General features: G+C 41.6%; 1 protein-coding gene across 5 annotated transcripts in view; it reads left to right on the forward strand.

Annotated features, from left to right (window-relative positions):
- The window catches only part of LOC111870555, a 116,520-nt gene that overhangs the window by 42,664 nt on the left and 55,235 nt on the right, over positions 1–18,621 (forward strand). Inside the window, exons 1-2 of one of the 5 annotated variants that reach the window (XM_023862931.2) lie at positions 1,784–2,379; positions 3,697–4,304. The exons of 1 other annotated variant lie outside the window; for it this stretch is intronic. The gene's annotated coding sequence lies outside the window, so the exon portion shown is untranslated. Of the gene's footprint in view, positions 1–1,783; positions 2,380–2,806; positions 3,079–3,696; positions 4,305–18,621 lie in introns of those variants that run through there. 3 more of the 5 variants (XM_023862933.2, XM_023862932.2, XM_023862934.2) reach the window with 3 other exon arrangements.

The following is an 18,621-nucleotide window of genomic DNA, read 5'->3' on the forward strand; positions in this document are numbered from 1 at the left end:
TGTTTTAGCGTTAAATTAAACAGATCCATGTATTCTGTCTGTCTGTCCTCATACGATAAGCAGCCTTGCGCATAATTGGCCCTGACGATGCACATCACAGAATATAGCGAAACCTTGGCAGATGGCATGGGGCGGGGCGAGGCGGGGCAGATATGCCTGAATGGGTCGGCAGCATTATATCAAATCCTGTCACAATATTCATATTTCCTGCCATTTTGTCCATCTCTTACCCCACTTTGTCGGTAATTTAACCATGTCATCTTTGATCCTATCGTATTAATTGCATAACGCATGCCACGATATTTAAACCAGCTTAACTAAATTATAACCAAATTTCAATCTCTGAAACCAATCTCTTAATTATTTAATGGCTTGTGTCTGCGTTCTAATGCATTATGTCAGTATTTTGAATCATCATGTTTGATATTTGATCAGATTTGACCATATCTTAATCCATGGTGTCGATAATTCAACCCATCGCGTAGCTAGGTCTGTGAACTCCCATTTTTTTAAATTCATTAAGTTTATCATTGTATGCCTACGACTTGTGTCAATGTTTTGGCTGAACTGTCTTCGCCCACTGAAACACTGGGGATCGTGGGTTCGAATCCCACTTGAGGCATGGATGTATGTGTGCGTTTATTCTGTTTGTGCTGTCCTGTGTGCGGGTAGAGGCTTACGACGGGCTGATCCCCCGTCCAAATAGTCCTATTGGCTGAAACTGAAAAGCGGCCAAGGGACAACAAAGGGCTGTAGAGCCATCGATAGATACCACCAATGGTCAAATCTTCGTATTTTGAACCACTCCAGTAGCCCTGCTGTCGTATCAATTTTCTATAAATTTTGTCTATTTATTGTTTAAACTTTACGGAATGTGTGTGTCCCCAGATGGTCTCTTGAGTGTTTATTTAACTGATCCTCAAATAAATTGCGTATCTTCTGTCAGCACTCTTATCTGAAGGTTGCGTTTTAGTTAACTGACATGAGCAGTGGTTAGGTTTATCCCACTGCTTTCATATACGAAACAGCAACAAATTCAAATCGTGGTACATTAATCTCCTGCATCCACACAATATTTTGTGTCACACTCAGGTGATTTATCTCGTGGCAGGTGCTACAACGTGCCAGGTCAGGAGCTAGGTGAAAATACGACAGCCAGCCATTAAAGTTTCTATCATTTTTGCAGGAAGTTGGCCTGTGTATAAACTGAACGCATAATGTGGAGGACTTTCACGTGAATAAGGCCGCACCAGATGTACACATGCTAAGACAGTGTAACCAAACAAACTACCGTACTTTCTCCATCAACAACATTGTTTGTCTCCTTCAGTTTCAAGCAATAGGTCCTCAGTAGCTGAGAATCGGATCCATGTTGGTACAATATTTTTCACTGAAAAGAACCAAGTTAATAACTTCCAGAAGAAACACATAAGAATAATATGCAAAAGGTAAAAAGGTAAAGCTATCTCTTTAGCAGGCCATGGAGACCCATAGGTTTGTGAGACGTCGAGGCTCCCACATTTTCTAGACAATCGGCTCACAGATAGCGGTGAGGTTGTCAGCCTTATGCGCCGGCCGCCCTTTACCCCCCAGGAAGATTCCTGGTACTCATTTCTGTCAGGAGCTAAGTCAACCCAACGGCCATAGTGCGACTGGAAGGATTAGGTCAATTGAAAAATCCAATGACCTCATCGGGATTCGTTCCCGCGACCTTCCGGCTTGTAGTATAGTGCCCCTTTATCTTCTTATAATATTCCAAACTTGAATGAATCCTTAATATATCGCCTGTATTTGCAGTTTCTTTCGCGCTGTTACATACGGCCTCGTTGTTATCCGGACACTATAGTTTCTGACAGGTGATCATCCAACCATGAATCCAGGAGGAGGGAATTGAAACAACACACACAAACAAAAAAAGAACTCGAACCCGTCTCTCTTACGTCCGCCGTCAACAACCGCTCTACCGAAACATTCCTGCGTGACTCCAGTTCAAAATGTACGGTAGTCAGCAAATAGCTTGCCAGTCACTGCTAGAGCCGTGTAGCGGAGAGATCGTGTAGTGTGCAGAGAAAAGCCGCAATGGTGCGCTGAGGAGAGGTACAACTAGTGCAAACAAGGCAAGACGATACATTAATTGTGTTTCTAATGTACTGGCCGTGTGTACACATTTCTTGTGATTTAAAGTGGCAATATTGCAAACAAGAAGACTTGCAGAACGAAATGCCTTACTAGCGAATGGCCATGTGATCTATGGATAGATACATTACCTCCTGGATCAACTGTGAGCAAATGCGTTGCTAAGGTGCTGGTCATCTGCAAACATTGTCGTGTCTATGCTTTTGTGTGATTTCAAAGTCGGAAAGTTCACATTGAAACAAGGTAGGCTATAGGAACTGTTCGAGCAACGTACCGATACTTACTTACTTACTCATGGAGCTGAGCCCTTCTTGAGGAGCCGCCAATTCTGCAGCTACTCAATTTCCTAGCATTTTATGGAACCGAAGGTTCATCACCGTGTTCACAAAAGCCCTCCACTGGTCTCTATCCTGAGCCAGATCTATCAAATCCATACCATCCCATCCTATCTCTCTAAGATCCATTCTAATATTGTCCACCCACCTACGCCTTGGTCTTCCCTGCGGTCTCTTTCCTTCTGGCTTTCCCACCAATATCCTATACGCATTCCTTGTCTCCCCCATTCGAGCTACATGACCTGCCCACCTCATCCTCCTTGACTTGGTCATTCTAATTATACTTGGAGAAGAGTATATGTTATGAAGCTCCTCATTATGCAGTTTTCTCCAACCTCCTGTGACTTCATCTCTTTTCGGTCCAAATATTCTCCTCAACATCCTGTTCTCAAACACCCTCACTCTATAGTAACATATATTGGACTTGGATGTGGCTCCGGATTTGTGTTAATCAAGAAAACATAATCGAGGGAACAAGGGAGGCCAGGAAATCAAATGAGTTATTAAGGTTCCCGCCATATGAAGACACTGTTGCGGCTTTGGTTTGTGTGTTCAAGAAACGACAGTTCTTGGAATTATTCCATTGAAAGGAGGCTAGTGATTAAAGGTAATTCTTTAATAACGTTGCGACAACATGACATAAACAAGAGAGGCTAGTAAAAGAAAATAGTAGAGCATTAATATTTATATACTTCGAATAGCCCTTGTATAAAAGATTATTTTAATCAGAAACTGCTTATATTTTCGGGTGCTGTAAATTAATATGTAGAGAAGGGTTTCAGTCAACTTTTTTTTTTTCCTTTGGCGCTACAGCCCAAATTTTGCCCTTGGCCTACCTCCACGAAACTTTCCGTTTCACTTCAGTTTACTAGATCTTAGTCATTTGGTAAGACTCCTTTGGCGGGTGATCAGCTCGTCATAAGGCCTCTACTTGTACACAAACACATAAAAACTCACACAAACACTAAACATCCATGCCCTGAGTGGGATTCGAGCCCACGATCCCGGTTTCCGAGTGAGCGAAGACAGTGCATGCCTTAGACTGTTCTGCTACCGTTGCCGTCTTTCAGTTAACTACAAGTATAAAAATTTATATGAGATGAGAGATTGTATTTGGGTAAGCTTCGTGATCTCCCTCAGCAAGCATTACGTTCTTATAAATTTCAGACGATAGGCCCTACCGCTTTGTATTGCAGCTGAAAATATTTTTCTTCGTATTTTCCAGACTCAGCTAGTTCAAAGACCACGAATAAAGGTGAAACTACAATATCAGTTCATGTTTAATTAAGTTCGTGTGTTGGAAACGATGCTGTAACCAAATACCGTTACAAGATAGATTGTAGTGGTCAGGACGTTTAACTTCCTGAGGCTGATTCCGACCGCTGAAGATGACCTACTCGTAGGCTTACTTACATGCAGTAGTGAGAAGGTTCGTTGTGAAGCAACGGGCAGTCTCCTGAAATGTTACTATCGTGCGACACTCGCATATACAGCTACAAGATTAAACAGCATTTGGAACATCTTCAGAAGGGGACAACACAGTGTTTTTCTAAGTGAGACTGAATGTGCCATTTCAATTGAAAATTCTAAGTGTTTAACATAGTGAGATAAACATTCATACATCATTCAGACAGTGTTGTTTATCTTGAGATCAGTATTACGCGAACAGTAATAAAATGATGTTAAAATATGAAATAAAATTTGTTGGCTGTACAGTTGATATAGTGCTTGGAGATCAAATATTGAGGTTCTAACACTGGAATGCAGCCAGCGCTCACAAGAGTATCTGCGTGTACCAAGAGAACGGCTACGACGAAACGCGATTCTATGCAAGTAAGTGTTAAAAATAATTGTCAGAGCAGAACGATTAATCATATATTATTTAACAAATCTATTTTATATTTGGATCTAACAAAGAAGCGGCAGAAGAGGTGGCAAAAAATTAATCTTCACGGTGTACACTGTCTAATATATTGGGGTGATTAAAACAGGAAGACTGAGATGGACGGGATATGTAGTAAGCATGCAGATGTGACAGAAGATTAAACTTTCCTAAAATCTCAAGTGGTGTGATGTAATGAGAGACCTAAGCGTAGATGGGAGGATAATATTAAACGTATTATAGATCAGTATTATATTCTATTTTAGCATCTCATTACATTGAGGCGTTGTTCTTATTATTAAAGTACCCGTCAATAATGCAACAATATAAAAGACATCTAAAATATGTTTCTCACTAGAAATGTAACTTTAATACTTTATGATGTTGTTAAAATCATTAAAATGTCCTTAGGGTACCAAAAGTATAACTTATATACATTAAAAGTGGTTATGAAATTACTAAAATGTGTCTAGTTTTACATATGCTTTTTCAGTTTACAACATGTTTCGGTCGCACATATTCTAGATGTCTTTTAAATTGTTGCATTATTGACGGGTACTTTAATGATAAAAATATTCAGTATTATTGATCAGTGTTTCTCAACCGCCGGGCCGCAGCCCGGTACCGGTCTCTGGCATCAGTTGTACCGGGCCCTCGTCTTATAAAAAAAATACTGCGTTGCGGTTTGACAAAGGTTGAGAACCACTGTTACAGATAACCAAGTTCTGAAGGAAGAGGTTGGATTGAATTGCCTCACGATAGGGTCTAATGATGGGCGTGTTTAAACACGGAGGTGAACACTCGTGTTCCATAAAAGAAGTGAATTTGTTTTAAGAAACATGCCACACTGTATAGTGAGACTTAAGTACAGGTGTGAGGCATACACGGGGCCCAATCACAAGGAAAATGATAATGAAAGCTGCGCGGGTGTGAATCTAGAAGGAAGAAGTCATGGGCTCTTTGAAGGTACTGCCCAAAAATTCGCAAGGACAGAGTAGGAAAATAATCGGAACAGGAGGTTTCTATCCGAGATTCAAACACAGTACCTCCCGAATACACTAACCTGAAGAGAGTAAATGTACGCATTGCATGTAAGACAGGTAAAGTGTGCTCAAAATCGCGTTATACACATGCTCGTATTAATTGGACACAGAATGGACAACCATTGTTGTGTTCTCCGTAGGGGCACTGGGATGGATTTCTTCAGCACTAATGTGCCCAGACTGCGGCACATCCAGCCTTATATTCAGTGGATACCGGAAGGAGGGGGGGAGGGGGGTGGTGTTCTTTCCCCGGAAGTCAAACAGCCGAAGCGTGAAACCTACTACGTACTTCCGTCTAGTACCGTACTGAAGAATGCATGGCTTTACGCCTTCGTGGTGTACTGGTTATACACAAGGGTAACATAAATTTGGTATTAATTCGTAATTCTTTGTTTTCAGGCCTCATATTACACATAACTGTGCATGTTACATAGTCCACGCATCTAATTCTTCTGAATTGTAATAACATCTAAGATGAAGGGTACAAAATGAAAAACAATCATTTAGAAAAATTGTGTCGTCGCCTTTTAAAATTTTCAAAGACGATACATTTGAAGGGAAAATATCATTTCCCTTCTCACCTCAATATTTAAGTTTGCTTCCGAATCATATTATGACATGTTTGTATCCAAAAATGTAACCCTTGGAATTCTAAAAACGAAGCAGACCTGTCAACTAGAAACACTGCTTTCTGACTTGAACTCATTTATTTAAAAGTGTATTTTAAATTACATCTCTACTATCACCACTACAGATTATCAACCAAATTATTCGTGGTTTCCATCCACAACAGCGATCCTTGCGTTATCATGGAAATACAAGCCATTAATAATTGCCATGTATAAAGAAACATGATGGACGTGTATCAGACATCCATAATCATTTTAGACGTAGTTCACGGATTGTCATTACATTAGACCTGAGTCTGAGGCCATTAGAGATGATCAAACAGTTGCGCTTTTTATTTATGATTTCCTAGCATCCACAAAACGAATACGACTTCAAAGTTCTGAGGCTAAAACTAGCGTCACTAAAAATAAGAGGCCCGAAATTATGTACAACAAGAGACCATCGAAGAAAATAGGAAGCAAGTTTTGTTTCAGAATGTAAAATAACAAAATGGAGGCTGCAGGAAATGTAAATTTAACTTTCGATTTAATGATGGTAACAAATAAGTCATAGCATGTGAATTCCTATATCCACACCTATAATAAATATACATACAAATTCTCTACGGAACACATGTTCATGTATTATAATTTCAAACACGTTGACGGTGCAAAATTTTGAGGTTATGCTGGCGATTGTGGTCATCTGGGTTTTGACATCATGCAGACTCGCACTTAGTCTTCTGGGTTATGACATGTCATCTTGTAGTTTTCTGGGCTGACACCATGCAGTTTCGTAGTCTTTCTCGTTATGACGCAGTGTTTCGCAATCTTCTGGGTTGACACCAGGTGGTCTTGCAGTATTCTGAGTTATGACAACGTGATCTAGTAGTCTTCTGGGTTATGACACAATGTGGTCTCGTATTCTTCTGGGTTATGACAATATAGAGCCTCGCAGTCTTCTGGGTTATGGCACAATGTAATCTCATATTCTTCTGTGTTATGACACACCATGTAATCTCTTAGTCTTCTGCGTTGCGGTACCTTGTAGTCTTGTTGATGGCTACCAAAGTTAGGGAGGAACCTGCTGCTACCCTCATTCATCCAGGGCAGGCACAAGCCCAAACGCTGCTCCATGCGGAGGAAATTACACACGACTCCCTCCCCCCAAATTAAAATAGATAAATTTTCACAAAACTTCGTGACAGTTAATAACATGGAATTTCCAGAGACTGTAACGAGAACCGTCATTAATGTCTTAATTCTTAAAATGTCTTTATTTACATTTATACATAGTATATATAGACTGTTGACAATCAGCGGTAGCGATATGAACGGAAGGGTGGCAGAAATGAACTTTCATTTAACAGAAAGAGAAAAAAGAGAGTGAAAACAGGATTTGCAAAATGTTCTGCCTCGGCGTCCACTTGGCCCCCTTGTGCTGCCAGCCCTGGAGATGAGTTCCCAAAAACGTTGATAACCACCCACGAAACTATGCATTTTATAACTAGGAGACCAGGTATCTGTCGAGTTTGTGAACAGAATTGGCTTATAATCATCATCTTCATCATCATCATCATCATCATCATCACTGGCACGACAGCCCTTTGTGAGCCCTGGCCTTCCTCAGGATTGCTCGCCATTCTTCTCCATTCGATGCTACATTCCTCCAGTTCTTTATAGCAAAAATTCTTATGCATTACCACACACATTCTTCCCGTCTTAGTCTTGGTCTTCCCACTCTCCTATTTCCTTCTGGTTCAGTATTAAGCATTTTCTTAATCGCTCTATTCTCGCTGGCACGTATTATGTGTCCAGCCCATTCAAGCCTTTTCACCTTTATATATCCAATAATGTCTGGTTCATTAAATATTTTGTATAGCTCATGGAATTGGCTCATAAACTGTATAATTATTGTAAGATTCGGGGTTTTCACGGCAGGGACTATGAAGATTGCCGTCTTCTATGATGTGACAGAGTGTAGATCTTGTGTGAACCGACGTTCCTCCGAAACGTTGGTTCACACAAAATCTACACTGCGCCACATCCCAGAAGGCATTCTTTGTATAATTATTTATTTATAAACCGTGTAGCCGCGGCAAATAGAGTGAAACACTCGAGTAAAGTAAATATAATAAATTAGTCATAGAACTGTTTCATTTTAAAGATCTGTTTGGAAAAGACTCAACACTAATATCCGTGTAGAAGGACCCATAAATGTAACAGTTTTGTAACTGTCGGCCTCTATGTATCGTTGGTTCACTAACACTCCGCTACTGTTCTTCAGCGCACATATCTCCCACCGTGTTGTTAATTACTGTACTGTATGGTTTGGTTCGTAACCACGGTGATGATTTCCCCATACTTAAAGCACTACAGCAATGACGGAAGAAAGTGTGTCCGTTAGAGTGACTCCCCATTTCGAAACTCTGTTCGGAGATTGGCTGTTGCTGTTAACTGACATTCATCGCACATCTCCACAGTCCTTCCGGTACCTTACTTCCTGTCCTTTTCCACATTTCTTCCGGACACACCTACCCACCTACCACTTTGTTATTTTACGCCCTACGAAACAAAAAGTACCTCAGCAAAAGTTGCACATTTTCAAAGATCTTCAATCATCCACCAAACCTGCCTGATTCTTAATAGTCTGTAGTCTGAAAAGCTGCACCAAGAAAATTAGAGGAAACCTTTCAGTCTTCCTCCATATTACCCTTTCTCCCCTACCGAAAGTCGCTGTTGAGTGGTTTCTCACTCTCGCTTCGTATGTAGAAAGGCCAGGGTTCAAAACTCAACCTATCCAGACAGGTTTCATGTTTCAGTTTTTCGGAGTCCCTGTGCGAATACTGGGCAAACTTTAAAGCAGGCGATTTCCCCTTTCACATCCTTCCAAATTCGTCATTCATAATATTCTATCATGAAACAGACGCTGTTGAGAAAGAATCACTAAATAAACTTTTATAGCAATAAATTAAAAATCTAATTTTCCTGCTCTTCAGCCTTTGCATACACATGTACGAAGTGTAAACACCTTGTTCATGACGTGCATTTTATGGTTCCAAAGATTACAGCTTGTAGACTCTAACGCTATTGCAATAAAAGTAGGGTTGTCTGCAGAGTCAACGAAAGTGAAATGTAGTGGGGAGATAATAGAGAGGAACTCGAGACAAAAGTGCATTATGAGATGAGAACTAACTGAATAAAACGTCAAGAACAGCACACACAAGTGGGGAGAAGCAGACAGTGCAGGAACTGCACAGTACCTATACAACAAAAGCTGCAATTATTCAGAAGCAATGGGTTGTACCATACATTAGGATTTTTACATTATAAACAACAGGGATTAAGGCCTTGGCCAATTCTAGTTACGTATATTAGATCTGTTCCTTCCATCTTTATGGCAGATGTCCCTGGTATCTTCTAACCCCCCCCCCGACTTGTGTTAGCCTAATAGAGTAGCTTAAGAATTGCGCTCCAGGCATTCTTTCCAATCTTTAATTTTAGACTGTCACCTTAAAACACGTTTATTATTGCATTGCATTGCAGTTTCAATGTTCCGAAAAAAGAAATTGGATGTCTGTATAATTATCTACGAGTATATGTTAGCTTGTACCAATGTTTGTCTTTTTATTGTGAAATACATCAATATTAAAGGTAAAGTTGTCCTTGTGCTTAAAGAATTAAACACTACACCATGAAGGCGTAGGGGAAGTGGATGTATACATCCACATTTTCTTGACCTCGGTACTAGCTGGAGGTGAGTGGTCAGCTTCACGCACCGGCCGCTTTACCTCCAGGGAAAGAGCCCTGGAAGAGCCATTGGAAAGGTTGTTGGGTGGACCCCAGACTCGGTCTGGACGACGTGGACAAGAGAAAATTCTTGATCCTACCGAGACTCGAACCTGTCCAGCCTGCAGTCAGTCTCTATACCGACTACGCTACCCCGCCTCCTAATACATCAATATTACAGACAAAAAAGGTAAAGTTACCGCAGCATCAGGCCGTGAAGACCCATAGGGTTGTGAGACGTCGAGGCTCCCACATTTTCTCTAGAGAATCGGTTCACAGATAGCGTTAAGGTTTTTTAGCCTTACACGCCGGCCTCCCTTAACCCCCCCTCCCCCAGGAAGATTCCTGGTACTCATTTCTACCAGCGGTCGAGTCGACCTCAGAGCTGGAAGCATTAGGAAACATAAAAAATCCACTTCACAGGGGACTCGAACCCGCGACTTTCCGGCTTGTAGCATAGTGCCTCAACCAACTACGCTACCGCGTGCCCGCATCAGTAATACAGATAACACAAAATATGTTTCTGGACATTACCCATCGTCCTGTTTTTATTTAAAACATAACGTTTCGGAGACGATTCTGTCTCCGTCTTCAGATAAAACCTGTTCAGTTGGCACCAATCGATAGAGCTAGTCCCTATCTCCGGACCTATCGATTGGGCACAACTGAATAGGTTTTACCTCAAGACGGAGACATTTCAGTCTCCGAAACATTGTATTTTAAATAAAAACAGGAAGATGAATAATGTCCAGAAATATAATATTTATATATTAATGTCCCATCGTCACAGACTTTCAGATCTTAACAACAGATACTGACAAATTTATGAACTGCGATTGTTCATTCAATAAGTGATTGCAGGAACGGGGATTTTTCTCTTCAATACAGTTCCCAGACAGGTTCTGGAGTCAACCCGGCCTCCTAATAATTATTATTCTCTCGGGGATAAAGCGATTGTAGGGTGAAGCTGACCACTCACCACAATTTAATGGCGAGAAACTTCATAAATGCACGCCTCCTATATGCTCTAATGGCGTTGTGCACTCACACAGCATTCACCAATGTTCTATACGGTGACATTATAAATATGCTTATTGGCGCAACTCATAAGGCTTGAAGTTGAAAGTTTCGAAACCCGAAATACACCAAGCCAGCAGCGAATGCTTATGATGTTCACCCAACAACTCATGAAGTGAATGTCGTCAGGATACAGTTGGCTGTGAGTCATTATTTGACGTCACACTTGTCACTTTACTATTTTACGGTCATTGTCTTGAAAGCAACACGAAACATTCACTCACGCATTAAGGCTTCTTTTCCATGAAGGTTTCTACGGCTTCTCACCGAACCACTGATTTAAATAAAGCTGTTTCCACAGTCACACCACTGAACAATGGTTCTTTAAGACACGTCACAAATGCTCGTGGAGCCTAAGAGTCAGTTAATTAAGCATACTGTCACGTGTATGTGTGACTATAGACGGGGTTTGGGTTGGACATTGGATTTATTGACCACTTTAACACACGCAGCTTGTTGCTACAAGTAATTATAGCGCCATCGATAATATCCACACTTTACAAATCGCGACAGCACACGCTAAGCCTTCTCAAGTCTGCTGTCACTAGCCGTTTCCCGGTGGCGGCTCCTAACAGTGGAGATTATTCATCGCTCACGCCATTGCCGTTTGTCCACTGTCTCACAACTGAACTAAAATGAAAGTTAAAGTTACTTTACGACTGGCGGTTTACCGCCAATCGGTTCATCTTGGCGCCAAGCCCCTTGAGACTCACGACCTGACATATTTTTTTTTTCAACTGAACCTTTGCGGCCATAGTCCTTATGTAACAACCTCTCTGAATTCCATTGGTATGGACCGCGTAGAAAACACCGTTTCCAGCATTTCCTCTATTGTTGCGCCGGCCTCGTTGCCGTGGGAACCTGTTTGTTTCGCGTTCGCTACCTAGTAACGGGTCTGCACGTTACAGTATGTTGAGATTCGTCGTCAGAATGCAGGAAAAAATAAGAACAACTTGGTTTCTCGCTCTAAGTAAAGAGGGCTGATTGACGGTGTTTTGAGAAGCGATGTTCTGAGAATAATTATTGGCACATAGAGATGAAGTTACAATGTGCTGGAGAGACTAATGTTGTGGTTATTAAATTAAGAAGGATGAGAACGATATAGTGTGTATCACTGCGGAAACAATATATTTTTAAAGCTTTAATCAGAAACTCCAAGAGGGAATACCTCTTGAGCGATACGGAAGCAAATGGGAGGACAATACTGAAAAGAAATTGATCTTCGAGAAATAAGTACGAAGATGTAAGCTGGACTGAACTCTGTCTTAAGATGGAATCTACAGGGTGGCTTTTGTTGGCATGTTAACGAACCCTCTGATTCCTTCAATAGGTGGAATTTCTTGATCATCTTAATACATTATTAATTGCCCTATGGAGATTGTGTGTCACGGGATTAATCTTCAAACGTAACGTAGTAATGTCCAATCTGGACTGAGATTTATTTTTCCTTCTATATGCCAGTTCCATCATTAGCTACAATGTAGACTTCTGGCACTGACTGCGTCACTCCCCGGTGCGACATACATGCAGCTGGCAAGTATAAGAATTCCCAAAGCCGATGTCGAAAGAGAACCCCATGTAGATACAGGCGATGTATTTTATGGTTTATTTAACGATGCTGTCAGACTGCTCTGCATCCAGTCGAGTCACTATGCAGTTTCTAAACTTCTGCTTTGCGTTGGCTCGAATTTTGGCCTGTAGACCAGTTATCCTGATTGAAGATTTCCTGAACAGTATACTGTTTTATGTGACGTGAAGCTGTGTAGTCTAATTTTCCTGCAGAGAATACTGCTTTTGATGCTGTGTAGCTTGGTTTTCCTGAAGAGAACACTGCTTTCTGGGATGTCATGCTGAGTTGTCAGTCTGATTTTCCTGAAGAGTATACTGTTTTCTGTGACGTGATCCTATGTTGTTGGTTTTCCTCGTCATATCCACACAAATTCTTTAACGGCACTGAAGTACAATCTACGACTGTCTCTTTTCTCAACCTTCCCAATTTCTTTATTTCATAATATCTTCTAGGAGCCGGAATTTCGTAGTCTGTATAGCGACTGCCTACGGGCTGGATGATAGAGGGGTTGAGGTTCGAGTCCCGGTATGGTAAATATTTTTCCCTTCTCCACGTCATCCAGACCGACTCTGGGGTCCACCCAACCTCCTATCCAATGGGTACCGGGTGCTCTTTCTCTGTGGATAAAGCGGCCGGAGCGTGAAGCTGACCACTCACCTCCAGCTAGAGCCGAGGTCAACAAAATGTGGAACTATACATCCATTCCCCCATACGCCTCCATGGCGTAGTGCTTAATTAGTTAATCGCAGGGACAATAGTATCTTCTTGCATTCCATTAAATTTTTATCTCTGCATCTTGCAATTTTAAGCGTAAGATCCAGCAGACATCTAAGTTTTATATGGACATCACATTGCTCCATATCCTTGAAGAGCCCAGCTCTATCAATGTTGCTATATGCAGCTTTAAAATCTACTACATGCTAACTCCATATTATTTCATATTTTCCAGTAATTGTCTGACTGAATGCAAATGGTCTGAAGTAGACTTTCGGGGAATAAATCCACACTGATAATTTCTAATACTTGTTTTCACAATGGGTTATAGTCTTTGAAATAGTATAACTGAGAATACTTTATAGGCCGTACTCAGGAAAGAAATAGAACAATAGTTTTCACACATTCAGTCTCCTTTTTGGTAGATAGGGCATATTAACCCTTCCTCTCACTAACAGGGAAATATTTCCTTTTTCCATATCTTCTTCTTAACTTCCATAGTCCATGTACAAGACTCATGGATCAGATGTGGATCGGATTGTTCCTGCAGCATATGATAGTCTCTTAGCCAGCAAAGAAATTTAAAACCTTTTAGGGTGAGGGCACACAAAGGAAACTGGCAACCGCAACCGCAATTTCCTAGAATTGTTAACAGCCTGAGTTGAACACATGTTACTGAAAAGAGCAGGGAAAATTGATGAAGCAGTTTCCTCAATTTTCACTGCTCCATTCAGTAACATGGGTTCAACTCAGGCTGTTAACAATTCTAGGAAATTGCGGTTGCGTTGCAGTTGCCAGTTTCCTTGGTGTGCTCTCACCCTTATGGAACTTGAAAGTTCTCAGTAACCTGCCACTTTACTCTGTCCTGAGCTAGATGAATCCATCCCACATCATCACGGATTATTTCTATAAGATCAATTTTAATATTATCCACTAATCTATGCCTACGTCTCCCAATTGATCTCATTAACTTTGTTTACATTTCTCCTCGCATTAAAAGAAGGACATAAATTGAGGGTTTGCGGTACTTAAGAGAGTAGTTGAACCTAAGAGGGAAAAAAGGACAGGAGGACACATAATTGCATAATGAAGAACTTCATAATTTGTATTCTTCACTGAAACTAGAAAGAAAAAAAATCAAGGATGATGAGATGATTGGGACATGTAGTACGCACCAATGTCAGAAATTCATACATTTTTGTCGAAAATGGTTAAGGGAAGAGATCTCTTGAAAGACCTAGATGTAGATAGAAGAATAATATTAAGATATACTTTAAATAAATCTGGGGGAGGATGTGTCGGGCTCTTGTGAACATGGCAATGAACTTTCTTATTCTAACCCATGGAGTTCTTTGCGTTCTCGTCTGTCCCATGCCTACTAGGTATATGTCCACCAATTTCATCCTCGATTTTATCACCCTAATATCTGAAGAAGGCCGGTCACGGTAGCCGAGCAGTCTAAGGCATGCACTGTGTTCGCTTGCTCGGAAGCCGGGATCGTGGGTTCGAATCCCGTTCACGGAATGAATGTTCAGTGTTTGTGTACAGGTAGAGGCCTTGTGACTAGCTGATCACCCGCCCAATGAGTCCTACCGAAAGTCTTAAGATCTAGTAAACCGAAGTGAAACGGAAAGTTTCATGGAGGTAGGCCAAGACCCAAATTGGGGCTGTAGTGCCAAAGGGAAGACGAATAGATATTATAGAGTTCCTCATTAAGCGGGTTTCTACAGGTAAATTTGTATACCTTTTCTTCTTGTCGCCACAGACCATTCGTGTATTAAGTTTATTGCAGACGTTTTCTAAATCCTATTCAGAAAAGCGATAGACTACGTATGGGGCCAGCCTATCGATAGTTTCTAGCATCAGATAATATAAAAACAACGTTCATGCCCCGGGCGGTAGTGGATCCCTTGTCTCCAAGATTGTGAAAGCCTTAGATTTCAGTTTGAATCGGCAGTTAAATTACACCAAGAAACAGTTAAGAGCAAGTTCATCGCGGTGCTTCGGTAATGCATCCCGATTTCAGATGGAGATATTTTGTCAGTGAGCTCACTGGTCAATACGTCCATGAAAGACACGAGGTGCAGATGCCATATAACAACCGGTGATTAAGACGAAACCGGAAACTGGACTGTGGCTGGTATGTTGCCCGTCACAGTTCAAAGCTTCAGGATGTCGATCAAGCAAGATCTCTGTAAGCGAGGCCTCAGCAATATCGATCAGGCAGGTTCCTGCACAGAAGGCCTCAGCAATATCAATCAAGTACACGCCTGTAAAGAAATGTTCAACATGTCGATCAGGCAGATTTTAGTTCCCGTTACTGATCAGGACTTAAGAGGAAACAATGAAATGTTTCCTTTGTCATCGTAACCATGTTGGGTGTTCTGAAGTTCTGTGGGATTCTATAAGAGTGCTCGGTCCCTTGATTCAATTACGAACATGAATATTATGGACAGTAAATGAGGCCGATATGTGTGAAACCTAGTGTTCTTAAACTCCAACACAGTGACTATGCGAACATTGACCCTTTCCATGTTGCGGCTTCTAGCAGAGAGATATGCTTTTGTTTTATATTTGCATGAAAACTTATAAATTATGTAAGATTTGAGGCTTTCACGGCGGTGACTATGAAGAATGCAGTCTTCTGGGATTTGGCACCGTGTATATGTGTTGTTAACCGACGTTTCGGAGGAACGTATCGCCCCCATCTTCAGGGTTGAAGAAAAAGTATAAGTAAATCTGCAAGCGACAACACCGTGAGACNGTACAAAGCTATACATCACACTCGTAGCACGGTACGAGTAAGTGTTTAAGTGAGGATGTTGTGTAACAAGGCATGCATCTGGAAGGTCTGTGTATTACAAGTTGAAACAGACTTTTCGACACTTGTTATTGTCATGTGCTAATGGATAACAGTTCTTCGTCGATAATGACCTATGAGTTAGTCAGTATTGCCATGTAAACCCCCAGGTTCGTTTCCAATCTGCAGTGTTCCAATGGGAATCACTCCTGTGTTCAAGTCAAAAGACGAACTCATAAAAACTGGGTCGCTTTCGTTTAATGAGAGTAGTAGTTTCCTGTGGTTCCCATGGCAACCGAGCCATTACTGTTTTCTGAACGTCGTACTTAACATTGTCTAATTAAGTAATGCAGAAGCTTTCCCCATCACAGCAGACAATTGCGCTGCGAAGAATTTTCTTCGTTTCTCTGAATTATATAATTGAAAATCTTTCACAGACATCACAGTAGGGAGAAAGTAGAGAAGATTATGACTCTGGCTCCTTATTTTGAGACCTAAAGACATGATTAATGAAGTGTATTTCATCTAAAGCGCCGGTCACGGTAGCCGAGCGGTCCAAGGCATGTACTGTCTTCGCTCGCTCGGAAGCCGGGATCGTGTGTTCGAATATCACACAAGGCATGGTTGTGTTGTGTCTGTATGTGTTTATTCTGTGTTTGTGGTGTCCTGTGTTTAGGTATAGGCCTTGCGACGAGCTAATCACTCCTCCAAGAAGTCATACCGACTGTAAACTGATCATGTTTTGAGAAATCAGCCCTGTGCTCCAAAGTGGGAAAAAGAGGAGAGAAAAAATTTCGTCTAAAGGGTTCTGAGCATGGTATATTACTTAGCATTACTCGGGTTCTGGTTCCAGAAACACAATAATATTAAGTGATTTCATCAGTTGATTAAACCGTTTGAGCGCTATGCTAAGATATCTCGCTCAGAAACACTGGCCTTCTGCTTTGGATTTATTTTCATATTTGAGACATTCAACAAACACGAAGATCCGAAATCTTATACGCTTCCTTTTCTTCAGATGTTTCCATCTACACGGAAAAACTAGCGGGAATTGTCAAGCAATAATTGGACAATTAGATGACACAGATTCCAACTACGTCAAATTCATCGTATATAACCTCAAATATCGTAGAGTCTTCATGTTTCTAATTGATCTATGTAAGCCTTAACAACGGAGGAAACAGAATTCATATGCATGCTATATTACCTGTCTCCGTACAGAATTTTACTACCCTACCCTCATACTAATGGCGCAGGTGAAAGCCGCGCCATAGCTTAAGCGGTTAGTCGCTGGCTTCCCACTGCGGCGGCCCGGGTTCAATCCCGGGTCTGGTAAAGTTGGATTTGTGGTGGACAAAGTGGCGCTGGGGCGAGTTTTCTCCGAGTACTTCGGTTTTCCCTGCCAATCTTCATTCCACAAAATTCTCCATCATCATAATCACCCGGGGCAGGCTACAATAGGCCAATCAGTGGCCGCCGTGCCGAGTGGACCCACTTGGATTCCACCCCCCAGTAAGCGAATGGCGCAGGTGTTATCGCAGTCAAACCGAAACCTAAATGCAGAACACGCACAATCGACATGTTCTGTGTTCTATTCTCCAAAATTTTTCTTCAACAAAGTTAGACCTGCATATTGTTTAAGATCTACACACACAAAATATAAAAAATTGCACTGGGAATGGTACTAGTGTTTCTTTCACCTCAGAATTTCGCACTGCCACCATGCTAGTATTAGTTATGATATGAAATTATAAATTAAATTGATGAGGCAGCCTCTACTTTCGTAAAGTTCCAAGATAGGGCCATGAAAATGTATTAGTTGGTTGAGAAATTATTGGCATAGACAGACACGTATACCTGAAGGAGAAGACCAATTTATATTATGCAATACGTGAAGCAGGTTATAAAAATCTCTTCCGACAGATTAACGGCCGTGAGGATCCGTTGCGCTGACCACGCGACACCCTCTATCCGTAAAAGTTGGCACTAAATTCTCCGACAAGCGGCGGACTACAGTCCACGGAGTTCTTTTTTTTTTCTGACATCGATGAATGACGTCTTCTGGGAAGACGACATTCTTCATAGTCACCGCTGAGAAAACTTCAAATCTTACATAACCTTCCGACATACCTTAACATTTAAAGCAGACTGAAACATGGCAACCGATACAACGGAGTGTCCCTTACTGAGCAAGTCAGTACTTGACTTATGCTCGTAATATACTCGTATCAGTACCTCATAGTTCTTCAAGCTGTTGATCGCGACCTCCCAACTACGCAAGCTTCACAGTGTGCAGTCCCACCTGATTCAGTTATTCAGTATAGAGGTGGTGGCTTTCCCCATGCACCGCGACTAATAGTCTGTTGTACGTCCCCCTTTAATTTCTACTGCCTCCATACCCTACCGATACTGGTGCCCGCTATCTCCCCTTTCTGCCAGCGAGGTCGGCCCTCTACTGGCAGTGGTACCCGATAACTCCCCTTTCTGCCAGCGAGGTCGGCCCTCTACTGGCATTGGTACCCAATAACTTCCCCATCTACCGGAGGCATTGGAAACTACTTGGGCGGGAAACATTTTGCCTAATTTTGCTCAGAGGTCTCCTAGAGACATGTGGATCTTTTACGTGCCGTAAATCTAAGACACGGGACCCACGGCTTAAAGTCCCTC

The sequence above is a fragment of the Cryptotermes secundus genome, unplaced genomic scaffold (assembly GCF_002891405.2).
Source record: "Cryptotermes secundus unplaced genomic scaffold, Csec_1.0 scaffold117, whole genome shotgun sequence".
NCBI lineage: Eukaryota > Metazoa > Arthropoda > Insecta > Blattodea > Kalotermitidae > Cryptotermes > Cryptotermes secundus.